The sequence below is a fragment of the Tachypleus tridentatus genome, chromosome 4 (genome assembly GCF_004210375.1).
Source record: "Tachypleus tridentatus isolate NWPU-2018 chromosome 4, ASM421037v1, whole genome shotgun sequence".
Lineage (NCBI taxonomy): Eukaryota > Metazoa > Arthropoda > Merostomata > Xiphosura > Limulidae > Tachypleus > Tachypleus tridentatus.
In genome coordinates this window covers 37,121,839-37,137,658 of record NC_134828.1, presented here as the reverse complement: position 1 = coordinate 37,137,658, position 15,820 = coordinate 37,121,839, and the positions used below count along the sequence as shown (strand labels likewise).

Sequence of the window (15,820 nt, the reverse complement as noted above, 5' to 3'; positions counted from 1 at the left end):
CAAATGTTTTTAGATTAACATCTGTTGTACTCGACCAGTGAAGTATCAGATGAAAATTTAAGAAAACGAATAAGTTTAAGAATTTCATTATGATTGGTAACGAGAAATCAGTAACTCTGAAAGTGTTATTAAACTCACCTCTTTGTCATACTCAGCTCGTAATTTTCTAAATTCTTCCTGGTGGTTAAAGGCCACTAAAATAAATAATAGTTGTTGCTGTTTACACACATTTTACTTCAACCGAAATAAAGTGCCTTAAAGAACCTGTAATTCCATTTACTGTAAGATATTAAGCTTACAAGATTTATAGTAACGAAAACAGAAGAAGCAAATAGATCTATACTAACCACAACTAATTCTTGGATAACTCTTTCACCAACAGATAGTGCAATTGATTGTCTCTTTATATCGAACACACAGTGGAAAGCACAAGCATGTTCGATGATTGAGATTTAAACCATGGCTCACAAATTGTGAGTCAGTGGGCAGAATAGAGACAATCCATTGTATGATCTTTTGTTTCATTTTGTTAGCTCTAACTCTCCTAAAATATGCTATAAACTCAAAATTAACGGTTAGGTCTGTTATCCATCTAAATGTTCGTAACAGACATTAGGTTTATCTCATACTGAGAATGACTTTAATGTGACAATTTGGAAGAAAACTTACACGTTTCGGTCTCTTCTTTGTGCGTTGCTGTCAGCTTCGAATTCAGTTCTTGTATTTCCTCCGTACGGTTTCGCCTCAGTTGTTCTAATTGCGTTCCGTAATCTCCTAGATAAAAGAACAGTGTCTTTAATAGCTCTATATTTTCAAATTCTTATCGTTTTGCGATTTTTATAATCTGGTCCAGCATTTCGCACAGTGTAGGGCGGTTAGGGTAGTGTCAATAGCGTAAGAATGCAAAATGAAGATTTTTTATTATTTATTAATTTATAGAAATAATAAGAAAGAACTACAACAGACAAATTTAATGTACGTGCCTCGTCTCTTAATTCAATCACAAGGGGTAAGGAAGCACAAGAAACTATATTTATTAAAGCAGATTTGTTTGATTTTGAATTTCGCGCAACGCTACACGAGGGCTTTCTGCGCTAGCCATCCCTAATTTAGCAGTGTAAGACGAGAGAGAAGGCAACTAGTCATCATTACCCACAGCTAAGTCTTGGGCTACTCTTTTACCAACGAATAATGGGATTGACCGTCACATTATAACGCCCCTATGGCTGAAAGGACAAGCATATTTGATATGACGGGGATTTGAACCCGCGACCCTCATATTACGAGTCGAGCGCCCTAACCACCTGTTCATATTACTAGATATACACACACGTCAAACTCTTATCCTATACATTCCGGAAACTAAATTCAGAATCTGTACACTGTGGCGACTAAAATCAAGGTCTCTGTACTTCGGAATGTAAAATCAGAGTACATTAACTCAGACAATTAAAAGATCTGAATTTTTAATATCCGGAAAGGTAGAGTATAATCGTATTTGGAACACGTGAATAACATAAATCATGATATAATGGGCGTGAGGTAAGGCATGTCATTGGCGTCTGCAATGGAGGGGTCAAGAAGGGCATTTCCTCCCTGGAACATTAGAAACACAATTCTTTCTTTCTTCATTCAGCATATTTACGTGAGTTTCTATTCAATTCACAATATCACTATACTGATATTTAGAGTGATAAATTTCTCCGGGCGTCTTTGAAGCGGGTGCTTCACTTTCTTAATAATAACTTCATGCAACGAAAATATTTAACCAACATACTTTGCTGAGCTCTCCATTCCAATAAAGTGCTTGAGTGGGACAACGCATCCAACTGGAAATAAACAACGATTAACAATTAACAAGCATGCAAATTATAAATAATTAAGAAATTATTACAAAAATAATTACACATGTTAAATAATGTCCCACGAATTCAAAAGTGTAGAATTCACGGTATCTAATCTTTTTTCCTTTTTTTATGGGGAAAAGTAATTTCTCGAATAGAACAGGTGAGAAATTTTATTATGCTTTAAGCTAAGTTTTCTAAAATAAAAACGAATAAACACTTAAATAATGGAAATTATTATTGTTGAATTATATTGCTAGTTTTGTTGCAACTCTTATCTACATCAAATAAAAATGTTACTGCTGGCTACATTCAACGAAACGATGGTTAAGTAACCAGTGTAGAGTTAACAAATAACTTTGACAGTGCTGTTGTTCGTTAGGTGTCAAGATTTACACCACATTATATATACCATATATCATATTCACATGATGCGATATACTGTTTCAGGTGTGTATAAGTGCATAGTTTTGCTACTTAATTTAAAAGTATTCCCTTTAATATTCCTCTTCCAACAGGTGAAGGGTTTATCTACATGCTTTCTTACATACCTCAATCAGTTTATTTGTCGTTTAATTCACAAAATAATTTATGTAGATGTGTATTGGTATAATATTTGTAATATATTATCTTTCTATAAGCCTTATCGTGATACTTTTTAAGTTATGAGCAAAAAACTACTCGGGACGCAAGGGATACGAACACTTTCTGTCGTAACTGGAGTTATGTTGAAAGAGAATAAAATTTGTATAATACGTTCAAAATCTTTACAGTAAAGGTAATCAGTTTCTAAATGCTGGTAACTTTACACGTGGTTTGGGGTTCACCACGTTAATATTTGGTAACACACACATGCGAGTGAGACGGCATTACGAGAAGTTACTGAAAATCTTTCCCACCACTGAGAGTCTATTTTAACACCGTATTCACTATATGGGAGGACAGTTGTATATTATCTTGTTGGAAATTGTATAGTCCCCCCATCCCCCCTGGAATAACAGTAGTTATAATCCTTGACTTATTAAATTTGATCACGTTGTTCAACAAGATACGGAAAATGGAAAGCCAACTTCAAAGAAAATTTTAAATTTTAGCCTCACCATAATGGCTCATAAAATGTCTTTAAGTTGGTTGTTGTTGTTTTGGAACAGCCCTTTTTTCTTTCTTATTTTTGTCTTTATTTCTAGGATCATTAAATAAAATATGTCAAATGATTGACTTAAGATTATCAGAATCTCAATAGCAATATTCTGCAAAGACAAAAATTCATATAATAGTTTTAATTCTCAGTGTAAAAATTTGAAGCTCTTACTTATTTCACCAACCAGTTAAACATGCAAATCTCTTGTGCTGAGATACAAACGTTAACACTTTTACACTTAAAATGTATTTTTGATAGGTATCTATCTCCTATCACACAAAGCTATCTCAATTACTCTTTGCACTCTAAGCTTTGCTGAAAAATATTTTTGTAATTAGTGCATCAGTCTTTATACCCTATCAACTTTATGCTTTTTCTAAACGTGCATATCCTGTGACTGTTCTCCACCAGTAGTGGCACATCTGTCTCCCTCTACTATTCCTTCTTACTCCTCACTTTCAAGAATTGACCTGTTCTAAGTGAAGAACACCAGCCATGAGGAGGGTGGATGTGAATTACCAATGGGAAATTATATTTTGATGTCAAAAAATAACTTCTGATGTGGTATTATCTTCACTCTATAAAGGTAAAAGGGTCAGTTAAGAAGCACAGCAGAATTACTAACTATCCAGAATGAACAGATGTATTCTGAGATGAATAAAGCCCATAAATGGGGTACTTCTGGAACAGGTATGTTCTTTACACAGGAAGGTGGGAATGAAAGTAGAATGTGTGAAAAATGGAACAATAGGTTCAAGCATTAGTCATGTATAAATAAATGTAAGTACAATGAACTATATACTTTCTCACCCTCAACAGTACAGATTCTATAACTCATTTGTAACCACAAGATTGTGGATAAGGCATGTAGACCAATATACACATACACACACACACCAACAATCAACTGTAAGTAGAATACCATCATTGTTTGTTCTCTTGTCTTCCTGAGAGACAATCAGTCACACTATGATGGTGTTACAGAACAGTTGCCATCTCTATTTTTCATTTTGGGGGGATTTTAACAGACACTCCCCTGTGGAGTAGTACTAATATATACATGAGGGATTGTTTCATTGAAAATATGTTCTCGGATCACAACCTATCTCTCTTCAGTAGTGGTTCTTTTCCCTATTTCCATGCACCTAGTCAGTCTTTTACTGCTGTGGATCTACGTATCTATCTGTTCCCCTTCACTTTTCTTGGAGAGATGACAATGGTAAGTGGTACAGTGAAACTACCCATTGTTTTAAGAGAGAATGGCTGTGGTCAGTGCCCTCTTACTTAAGTGCCATGGTGGAAGTTGGACCAGATTGACTGACTTTTTTTTACCACTCTTTTGGAACTTGGCCCTGCAGTCCTCAGTCTTCCATCTGTTAACAACTGCATGGAGGCAGTAAGTAATTGCATAATTTAAGCAGCTGCCAGTATGCCAACTGTATAACATTTCAAAAAAGTTATTTTCTCATTCTTTAGTAAGAAGAGGTATCATCCAATTTTCACAACATCAGTAATTGTAAAAAACATTACAATGTATCTAAGAATGGTTTTGTAATAGTATTGACATCATTGTTGTTTAATGAAAGGAGAGATCAAGAGAAATCTGTATGTATGTCATATCGAAAGAAATAATAGTGTCTGTAACTATTTGTTAACAACAGCTTAGCATTCTTATGTTAGTTCCTGTTAAACTATGTTGAAGCATACTAAATAACCCTATCCATCTGTTAACAGGATTAAAAATTATATATTTCTATATCAGTTCCTGTTGAACAAGTCAGAAATTGTGTTATCATCAAGATTAAAAGTGATGTAACATTAACAGTTGCCTGTTGAAATGTCTAGGAATATGTTAAACAGTTTCTTTCAAGGTTAAACATTGGTTCATGTTATACAATCTTGGAGTTAAACAGCTGACACCAAAACTAAACGTATTTTCAACAAAATTCATACATAGTAAACAGCTGGTTCAAAACCTAAACAAACATGAGACACACAGTTGCCACCACTTCTAAGCATTGCTTCCTGTTGAACACAAGTAACACATATTAAAAGCTGTTACCAAGATTTGTTAATTTCTTCTATACTCTTTGTGTTGAATTTCTTTAAACAGAGAGTGAGATTGTCATTGAATGGTTTGTAAAAGATGATCTCATTTTGTTTTTTCTCTTAAATATACAGATCTTTTTTAGGCATCATTACTGGCATTTCCAGATCTACATTTGGTGCTGACGTACATTACAAATGCACTGAGAGCTCTTTCTATTTACATTTTAATTATTTCTATCTTTCTTGGTACAAACACTACCTTTCAGGGTCAATTCCTACATTTGAGATGTCTATACTCTGACATTACAAACGACATTACTCGTTATTTCTAGACATCAGAATTATCCCAACAACACCAATAAAAAGGCTAAACTTGCCACATTCTTCATTGCAAGCTGTCTCTGGTCTAAAGACAAACCACATAGTGACAGAGATCCTTTAGTCTTTACATACCTTCCTTCAACTAGACAGAGTAGTAGAACTATCCAATGCAACATTACCTTACTGACAAGAGAAAACACATCTCTCGACATTTTTATCACTCCACTTTCAGTTTCTTTCAAATGTAAAAGGAATTTCAAAGACTGTCCAGTAAATTCCAAATTACAGACAGAATCAATCACCTTCACTTGTACAAACTGACAGAACTGGTCTGTGTTGGCGAGCTATTTGTCTTGCATGTGATTATATCACTAACTTATCGAATCTCTCCAGTTCTACCTTTCACGTAAAAGGCCAATTTAAATCCGACTGCATTACTTATTTATTTGCTTTACTGGACGTAAACATCTCTGAATTGTATGCAATGACACCCTTAAACCCTCAGATCCCAAACACCTCAACTTTCCAAATCACAATGGCATTGGTGACATGAGTGTACTGGGATTATGACATGATCCCCACAAAAAAGTATCATTGCAAAATCCAAGAACATAAACTTATATTTAACTAAATTTTTGCACCACATGGAATTAATAAATGTTTTTTAAAGTGATTATTATCTTCCTTGTATTTCACTTTTCCACTCCTGTTACCATCACATCATATACATATATTCCCTGATCAATATTCTTTTCACTATAAAATTATTTTTTTACTGATGGAAAAATGTTATTTACAGAGTTGTGAGAGCATCATACAATTTTTTGTATATTTTTTTTCGTTTGTGTGTGCTATAAATGAAACTAGTAATAAACTGTCAATAACATGTATAATAGTTTTTATTTTCTTTATACAAACAGACAAAGAAAGATCAAAGCTCTTGCACATCAATTAAAAGTACAAAAGATGTTTGTTCTGAGATTTTTTTTCAAATAATTTATGAACAAACTTATATAAATTAGTGACAGGATATGATGACTCTGGAATTAGTGTATCCAGTGTAGTTAAACTGAATGAACAATTATCAGTGTTAGATTTTACTTCTTACAGTAGAGTTACCCTGGATGAAATAATGTCTCCATTAATAAATAATATGAAATTGAAAAGTCCCCTTATTCATATAATGCTAATCATAGTACAATATATATGCACCACTTACATATTAGATTTGTTTCTTTTTATATAACTTCTGTTTGTGTATGTATGTGGTTTATTAAGAAATTCCAACTTTTAGTAACATGTGCACTGTTGCAACAAGGAAAATATATAGAGGATAATGCAACTGAAAATAACGCACTTTGCAACTTAATTATTCAGATATGTTTATATGAAATTTAGTAGTCGAGTCACATTTATAAAAATAATTTATATGATCCCAGTGAATTAACACGCAAAGTCTATCCAATTTATAAGATTTAAATTGGAAAACGGTCAGCAAAGTATAGTGATGTGTTTTTAAACTATTTTGATACACCAATTGCTTCCACAAATTCCAAATAAACTTTATCATAAACCTAATTTTGTTGGTGAACAATGAAATATTAGATACAACTGCATGTGTGTGAAAGTCAGCACCTGTGTGTGTAATCTTATAGAAGAAAGTACATTTGTTTTTATTCATGACATTTACTTTTCTCATAACGTTTTCAAATGCATTTGGGAACACAAACTCATCCACATAAGAAAAAGCCTCGAATTAAGACAAATAATATTTACGTTTTAAAATTTCTCTGATCATCTTTTCAGGTGAAATTAAGAGCATGGTCATTTCTATACACAATTAGAAAAAAATCGTTTCCATAAATCTAAAATGCAGAGATTATATAATTAATCTGAGAGTTACCAATGGGGGTCATCAAATCCGTTAGTTGCAAAAAGTTGGGTACACTGTAAACCAAACATCTGAGTAAACTGAGGGTTCAGTACATTATAAACAAAAATTTAGAGTATAAAGAGGGTTGAGTACACTTTACTAAGATAATTCTGAATAATTACTTTACACAACTGTCTTACAATAGAAACTTTTCCAATAGGAACTGTGTTTGACCATCAGACATTATTTGACTGTAACAATATTGTGATGTATCAACCTCTCGATATTAAGATCATTGTTTTATTCTAGTTAGAGATCATCCATTATTGTTAGAGTCTAACATATAAAATTAATAACTAGTACTCACATTCTGTACAGATCCCGGCCTAGCATAATTGTAAAATCCCTCTACGGGCCAAGTCTCATCCACCTTTGCTTTTGAAGCTCGGTGCTTGTTTCTGAATAAAGAAATCACATCAGACCAAAAATTTATTATCTAAGGTTTTTAACATCGTGTTTGTCTAAAAATTCTTCATATACTATTTAGTTACTACATTATTTAATATAGATTGAGAACTTTCTCGGTTTACTCAGGATAGGTTGGTGTGGGGGAGAAAATTTGACAATACACTTTCGTATACTCAGACAAATTGCATAGCTTAATATCAGTTCACTAAGGTCTTTTTAAGATTGTTTCTAATATAAAGCTGCAATTCTCTCTCTTGAACTGTCTCCCAGTAGCACAGTGGCATGTCTTGGAATTCATAGCACGAGAAACCGGATTTTCGATTGCCGTAATGACCATGGTGAGCTTTATGCCTAATTCCAAAACAAACAGTCTTGAACTGAAAGTGTCCATTCTGTGTGCTGTATTTTTTGTGTGTATTTAACATTGTTAAAATGTCTATTAGAATAAGGACAAGTATGTCATCATATACTGTATAAACATTTCAGAATTATTTAACTTACTGTTGATAACTTTGCAGAAATGAACATTTTATAAACTACCTGAAGTAGCACAGCCTCACCATTCGAATATTAAAATTAGTCAAGGTATTATATCATTCAGGTTTCGTCATTCTTCGTATGTTAGTAACAGCTGATTTAGATATGTTATATATATATTGCTTATGCAGTATGCGATTGTTATTTAGGTTGAATGCAAACTTCAGAAGATACTTTCGAAGATTTTTTTGTAAATAGAAACTGTTTTCTTATATATTTAATCATCCTTCCTCACTTTTTTGTATTACAATGGATTGTCAGGTTCATGGGACTGAATACTCTGTAGTTGGTGATGAATTTGAACAATAAATGGACATAACAAAATTCAATCATTTTAAGAATAATATATTCCAAACAAGTCAAATGAATGTAAACCCACACATATGACAAAAACTTGGTTCAATGTTGTGTATCACAATTGTTTATAAAGCTTCAAATAATACTCATTTCCTCTGAAGCATTCGTGCACGCTCGTTTAATAACTTCAGAATCCAACTGACAAGGCCTAACATGCACAGGTGATTACGGTGCATGACTTGCAGTCTGACAGTTGCGAGTTCAAATCACCATCCTACCAAGCATGCTTGTCCTTTCAGCTGTAGAGAGCATCATAAAGTCGTGGTCAATCCTACTAAACATTGGATAAAATAATAGACCGAGAACTTAGAAACTGAAATAAGACTTCTTTTGTTCACTTGGAATTCGTCAAACCACTGTAATGTCAAAATATGTTGTTTTAAAAGTAATCATTTATAAAGTTATGTTAACTAAACAACACAATAATCAGTGATGTCGAGAAACCCACTTGTTGAGAAACTTATATGCAAAAACGGCTCGTTTGGGTTGAGAAAATATTTTACATAGAAGAGCGAACATATTCTTAAGTGCTTTCCTATAGCAAAGCCACATCGGGCTATCCGCTGAGCCTACCGAAAGGAATCGAATCCCTAGTTTTAGCGTTGTATACCATAAACTTGCCGCTGTACCAATGGGAGACATAAAACTGACCTTTACAAAATGTTCGGTCTTGGCTGTGTTTTCGTAGATCAACATTTTTATTACTGTTTACAAATAAGTTCTTAAACTGTTGTTTTTTTAAACATAGAACAGTAGATAAAAAGGGTGTGAGGCTAGTTTAGAAAAGTCAGCATTAATTAAGACAAGAAAGAAGCCCAGAAAGAGGTAACCCGTATCGAAATGGAAAGTAAACATCTCGAGGCTGAACAGAACTATATGAAAGCCAGAAAATAAAATAGGGCAAAAGAAATAAATTTTAGACTCAACTTCAGTTGACAAAAGCAAAATGAGAACTCTGAATTTAGTCGGCATATTAAGATACCACAATTTCATGAAAATTAAGCTGATAAATATTTAGAACATTTGGAGAAAGTTGCTTAAATCATGGACTAGCCTAGCGATAAATGGCCATTATTGCTGCAGTGTTTTCACTGGTAAAACAGACAGCCAGATGTGGCTTTGCTATAAGAAAGCGCACACACACACAAGGAGCTTATGCTGCTCTCTTTCTGGAAGATTGCACAGATTATGATAATACTAAAGCAGTTATCCTCTAAGTATATGACCTAGTTCCAGAATCTTATCGCCAAAAGTTTCGAGGTTACTTCAATCTTGATGGTCAAACACATATGCAATTCGCCCATGAAAAAGAGGTTTATTTTGATAAGAGTTGTAATTCTATGCATACTGACAAAGTTTTGGTAAATTAAGTCAATTATGTTTAATTTAGAATTTAAATGCTGTACAAGTTTCTGCAAAAAATATTTTATTTCTACAAAATAAAGTTAAAACATTACATGAAAGCAGCTGCTGTTTCCAATGATTACACTTTAATTCAGAAAACCACTTTTCATAAAAAGAAATTATTCCCAGCTAAGCAGAAACCTGTACCCCTAAAGTTGAGGATACTATTAAAAATGCAGTTCCTATAGTTCGAAATCTTCTGGCAGATTGTACAAAAACTCAATCAAAATCATCAAGGCCTGTCTTCCATTTCTATAAACACCTTATTATATTATGTCCTGTTGTTGGAGTTTGAAAAAGAAACAGAGGCAACACCCAGTGCATCTGTGTCCACATATGGATGTAGTTTTACCAGATCATTCGATGTTGTTGATTTGGCCACTTATAGAAGGGCTAACGTAGTTAAGGAGGAATTTAAACTTTTTGTGTCTATTGGTTCTGTAATTTCATAAACGACACTGCTAACCTCCTACCCGTACGTATTTTACATGATACTAGAGCGACTCGACTACCATTGTTAGAAGGTATATTGACTTTAGGTTCGAGTTCTGCCATTGCTGGTCTGTCATCACTCAGGGTATTGAAGGAAGCTTTGATAATGTTCCTCTTCATAACATTTATTTAACATCAGACCTAGTTTCAAGACCAGTTGCGGGTGGAATGAGACCTACTATGCCAATTAATAGTATGTCATTATTGTTGGCAAACGATTTGGCCAGGAAAAAATTTGTTAACAAACCCAAAATGGTAAGTGAGCCGATCACTGTTTTATATGAATATGATGTTGTTGTTGAGGATAATCCATAAGCTTCCTTCATGTGCTGTGAGTTGAGCTTAGGCAAAGAAATTAAGCCAAAAAGAAATGTTTTGGACCCAAAGAGAATTCTGTGAATAACTGTTACTACTCTCATTGGTGAGTGACAATGATGAAAGTGAGATATCTGATTCAACTGGTGAAGTTTATTTGCGAGAAGTAAACTGATCACTGAGCAGGAAAACGATCACAGATATCTTCATTATTTAAATACGCACTTCCAAAAGATGAACTGAAGAAAGTTCCAAGCGGTATTATTTTCAAAAATGGTGTGCTCATAAGAAAATTGAGATTACCAAATAAACTAGCCTCAGAGAACTGGGCTAGTTTATCAAATTGTTTTACAAAAGTGTATTGTTGTGATATATTGAAAGTAGCCCATAAACTCTCCATGAGAGGTCATTTAGGAGTCAGCAAGACGTGTCAAAATTGCAAGACATTTCTTTTTGCTGGAAATTATGCAAGAGATTTTTCGGTTTGGTAAAAACATTTCATACTTGGCAGAAAACCCCCATTGCTCTTTAAAACCTGCCCCAACTTTCGTAAAACACCTAGATAATGTGATTATTAGTTATGTTATGACAATAAGATAACATTTGTGTCTGAGCACATTCACGTGCTGTGTAAATTTAGTCTCATACGGTTGTTTGTATTAACTGTCGTGATATTTGAAACTGTATAATTTTTTGACAGTGCATTGTATTTAATGTGTATATATATATACATATATCAGTAAAAATTGTCTCACGTCAATTTTCAAATATCTAAGGAATGAGGTACAACGGATTTGTCGTTGTACGTTTACTTTAATGCCTACGCTTGTTTCACCAGTTTTCTTTTTGCTTGTGACGCATAATTTAATAGTCTGTAACAAATTCTCACTAAAATTCATTGTCCTTTATTATGATAAATGGGAACCCAAATGGATTTAATCCCCTTGCTGTTGTCTTTGATATCCTCAACTTCTACAGGATCTACTTCATATTATGTCACTCCTCTGCCTCTTTTGTACTTTATTCCTGTTAAATAGCCTGTAATCCTATATTTAAAAGATTTTGCGTCATCAAAACCATTTATGTTTAACCATTTCTTAGTTATCTCATTACGTCAAATTTTCCTCTTTCAACCATGCACTGCTTTTGTAATCAATTTCATTTTTTATACGTCCACCATTATGGCTACTTTTACAGAGATGCCAACCATTACGATTTGAGAGTAATCATTACGAGTTTGGTGTATACATTACGACTATTCGCTCATACAGACAAACATTACGACTTGTTGCAACTCCCAAGTTATTATGTATTATAAGGCCTATACAATAAAGTGATAAATTGTTACCTCAGGGCTTGAAAGAGGTGAAAAGAAAATTTCTGGTGAGATACAAATAAATTTTGATAATAAATGAAAGACATAGTACGAATGGCTACTTGCAATAATCTTGTTTGTGCATGAAATAATAAAAAAATATTTGTTTCTCCGACGCATACCAATAGTTTAAGTGCGGTGCTTCTTCATACTGGATACGTAAAGGAATCCACAGTTACGTCATCAGTGCTTGTCAGCCAATCAGTGCTTGCACAGATGGATATTTCTCGTTTACTGAGCGGCATAGAAAACCAATGCGATCATTCACAAAATGGGGTAAAAAAAAGACGCCTCTTTTACCAGATTGTCTTGTTCCTGTCAAAACTAAAGGAAGTGAATTGTAATCGACAGGATCTCCTAAATGTTATGTGATAGTCAACAGTACGTGTCTTACAATTACAACACGTTTGTTATTCTGGTCGTCAGTCCATAAAACGTGAACATCAACTTATCCGTTCTGACGAGAAATGATCTGTCTGGCTGAACTGAACTATGTTCTTTGTTATGTAGGTTTACCGTGTTCTGTGAGAAATAGTCAACACGCAGGAGGTTTCAAGCTCGTATGACAGGAGTCGACCATCGTACAAGTACGTATCTGATTAAGAGTGATCACTCTAGAGAGATATAAGTTTACTATGTATCTATTATTCACATGCTTCAGTTAAGGTAATATTAAAAGATATTAGTGTTTTTCATAATCTGCTGTATGTATAAAATTTACATATGGGACATTAAAATGACAAAAAATGTAAAGTTCTCGACCTTTCTGGGAAAAACACATCACGTGATGTTTCAGAGGCATGTTCATTAATTTTGATGGTAAAGCATCTATTAACTAAGACAGTGCCCCTAGCTTGAACAGCAGTAAGTCTTCGTCTTTACAACACTAAAATGAGGGGTTTGTTTCCTCAATAGATACAGCAGATAGCCCAGTGTGGCTTTGCTTTAAGAAAACATATACACTTCACACACCAAAGCAGTAGCAGAAGAAATAGAAAGAATCATTTGTTCTGTGTCTCCATTACATTATTTGCTGTCATGTGTACCAATAAAAGTTTTGTTCTTCTGCCATAAGAATTTGCATACAAAGGCTACAAGAAGCTGAAGTGACTTACAGCTGCAACCACTGGGCCAGTGTATTGCTTACTTATTTGTATTCTCTATATTGTGAATGAAGCAGTTAGGGTATATAAGATTTACAAGGGAACAATTAATATGGTTTTGATAAACATTTCCAAAAGTGTAGGTGGAGGGAACAATAGCAGTTAGGGTGCAGTTGATTGTGTAATAATGCAAAATTAAGCATTTTAATGTATTTTTTTATTAATGAGGTTATAAGTAATTGCAACAACACATATAACATTTTAATCTGTGTGTATTGTATCTCTTCATTTGATAAAGGGTGTGTGTGGAAGAAACCACATTTATCAAAGGGGAGATGTGGACAACAAGACTTCAGGAAGTGCTGGTCTAGATTTTTATTTCTTTGTTATGTCTACACATCTAAAGGTTAAATGAGAATCTCTTTCACAGAAGTGAAAGGAAAGTGAAATCACAATATAACTAGTTGTAATTTGCAAGAAAAAAGTAGTTTGAAGTTCCTGGATTGGGTCTTCAGTAACATAATTATGAAGTGTCTGTTTCTTTTGCCAAGAAAGTGATCAGTTTAAACACATTGCTGGAAGAAATTTGTTTCTATCTATATTTCAGCTGAGATAACTTTTTTTCTTACAAACAAACTGAATTAACATCCTTGTGTCTACAAACTGATAATTTTGCTTTTTAGTAACAAGTGAAATTTCAATAATAATATTTTTGTCTGTTCATTTGCAGGTTTTTTCTTTTAATAGTTGGTTAATCTTCCATTAAAAATTAATCATGGAAAACAGTAAAGGCCTTTACACTGAATGATTTTAGTGTTGCAGTCTTCTCACACAATAAAACTTGTGTTTGAAGATTTATACATAAATTAGGTGGCCTATATATCAATCAGTCTGTAAAACTTACTAAATTCTGTAGCAATACTGAAAATGAAAGTTAAACATAAAAAACTATTGATCCGTGTTTTAGAACTTGCTTTACACTTGACAAATTTATTTTTAGTTTCTTGCATTCATCAGTGGTATGATTCCAGATTATAATATTACTCTTTATCATGCTAATACTAACATTAACTTTCCATGTGAAACAAGACATTTTATTTTGATTCAACTTTAATTTTTTTCTTTTAAATATTTGCTGGAACATATCTTTATAAATAAAAGTTATGGGCAGTGGACCAGTCATTTTTGTAACTATCTATGGTAAACTTAATGATTAATGTTATGAAGTATTTTCTTTAGTTAAAACTTGGATATTCTTCACAAGTATAAAATGTATGCCTGTTTCACTATGTTTCACTATGCATGCAAGTTTTGTGTAACTTTATTGATGTGATAAAGAGATCATCATATCAAAGTTGTGAAATATAAAATTATAGCAGTCTGATGAGCAACGTTACAGTAATTACTCAACCATGCAGTAATAGTAAATCTTTAGTCATAGTTTACTGTAGTGTCTCGCATTTAGATACAGGCTATTTGGATCAAAATTATTGTGTAAGCTTATTTTATTAAATAACTTTGCAATCATTTTGGAAAGAGTCCTTTATATTTTTGCTTATATTTCTTTAGTTTATTAAAACTGTTGAACTTAGCAAACAATTTTGAAAAATATTATACATCAAGCTTATGTTTTGGGAAAGATATAGTTTTTATCCTACTCAGTGTCCTCAAATACCAAAAAAAAAAGTGTGTGCATAATAAAAGGAGTTAAGTTGATTTTGTGTAAACATGTGTCTTTGTCCTTATTCAAGTAAGCAAATATGTCATTGTTTAAGTTCACCAAATTAAAAAAATATACTATTGATTTTATTATTTTATGTTTCCAGTATTAAATAAAGTATTTAATTAAATACTTTTTATTGTAATAGCTCATTTAAAGTTGACTAAAGTTATCAAATTTAACAGAGTTAAACATGGTCCTTGAATATACTGAAGCCAAGAGAATGATGCATGTCACGTGTAATTTATAATGTATCATGTAGACATTATGAAATATATACTAATGCATAAAATTCTGTTTAGTTAAATAAACACTGAAAATAAGGTAACAAAGATTATCTTCTTGTTGCTTACTGTCACTCGGTTTTCAGCTCAGAGGAATTTCTTCCACTTGTTAGTTCTGTTCAGATGACAAACAGTATATCAATATTCATAAGGTAACTGTGCTTATTTGAAGATCAATGGAAGATTCATTTTAAATTTTGAATTAACCCTACAAATGAATTACACTATTTTCTTTGTAGAATGACTAAACATTATAATATAAAAACACAGAGGTTTTGTTTGAATATCTTAAAATATCATAATATTATTCATTTATACATATGTTTATACTTTTTATTAAATTGACCCTACAGCCGTTTTTGGCTGACATTACATCAGATGCTGTGATGTAGTACACATGCACGTGTTACTTTATCCAAGAACCTAAAACTCGTCTTTACAAAGTGACCTGTATTGGCTGTATTTGTGTGAACTAGTATTTTGTAAAATCGTCACAACTAAGTTATAAGTTATAAAAAGTTCTTAAATTTAAGTTAT

The 15,820-nt window shown here is 32.9% G+C and overlaps 1 protein-coding gene and 1 long non-coding RNA gene across 2 annotated transcripts in view; one reads left to right on the top strand and one right to left on the bottom strand.

Moving 5' to 3' along the window:
• Positions 1-134: 134 nt before the first annotated feature.
• On the bottom strand, positions 135-7,689 carry LOC143248306 (uncharacterized). The gene is made up of 4 exons (XR_013026891.1): positions 7,596-7,689; positions 1,778-1,829; positions 670-774; positions 135-194 (listed from the first exon to the last, which is right to left on the bottom strand). It is a non-coding gene; the product is annotated as an uncharacterized LOC143248306 (long non-coding RNA).
• A 4,826-nt stretch (positions 7,690-12,515) lies between these two features.
• The window catches only part of LOC143248855 (uncharacterized), a 34,103-nt gene continuing 30,798 nt past the window's right edge, over positions 12,516-15,820 (top strand). Inside the window, exon 1 of the mRNA XM_076497702.1 lies at positions 12,516-12,763. The gene's annotated coding sequence lies outside the window, so the exon portion shown is untranslated. The remainder of the gene's footprint in view (positions 12,764-15,820) is intronic.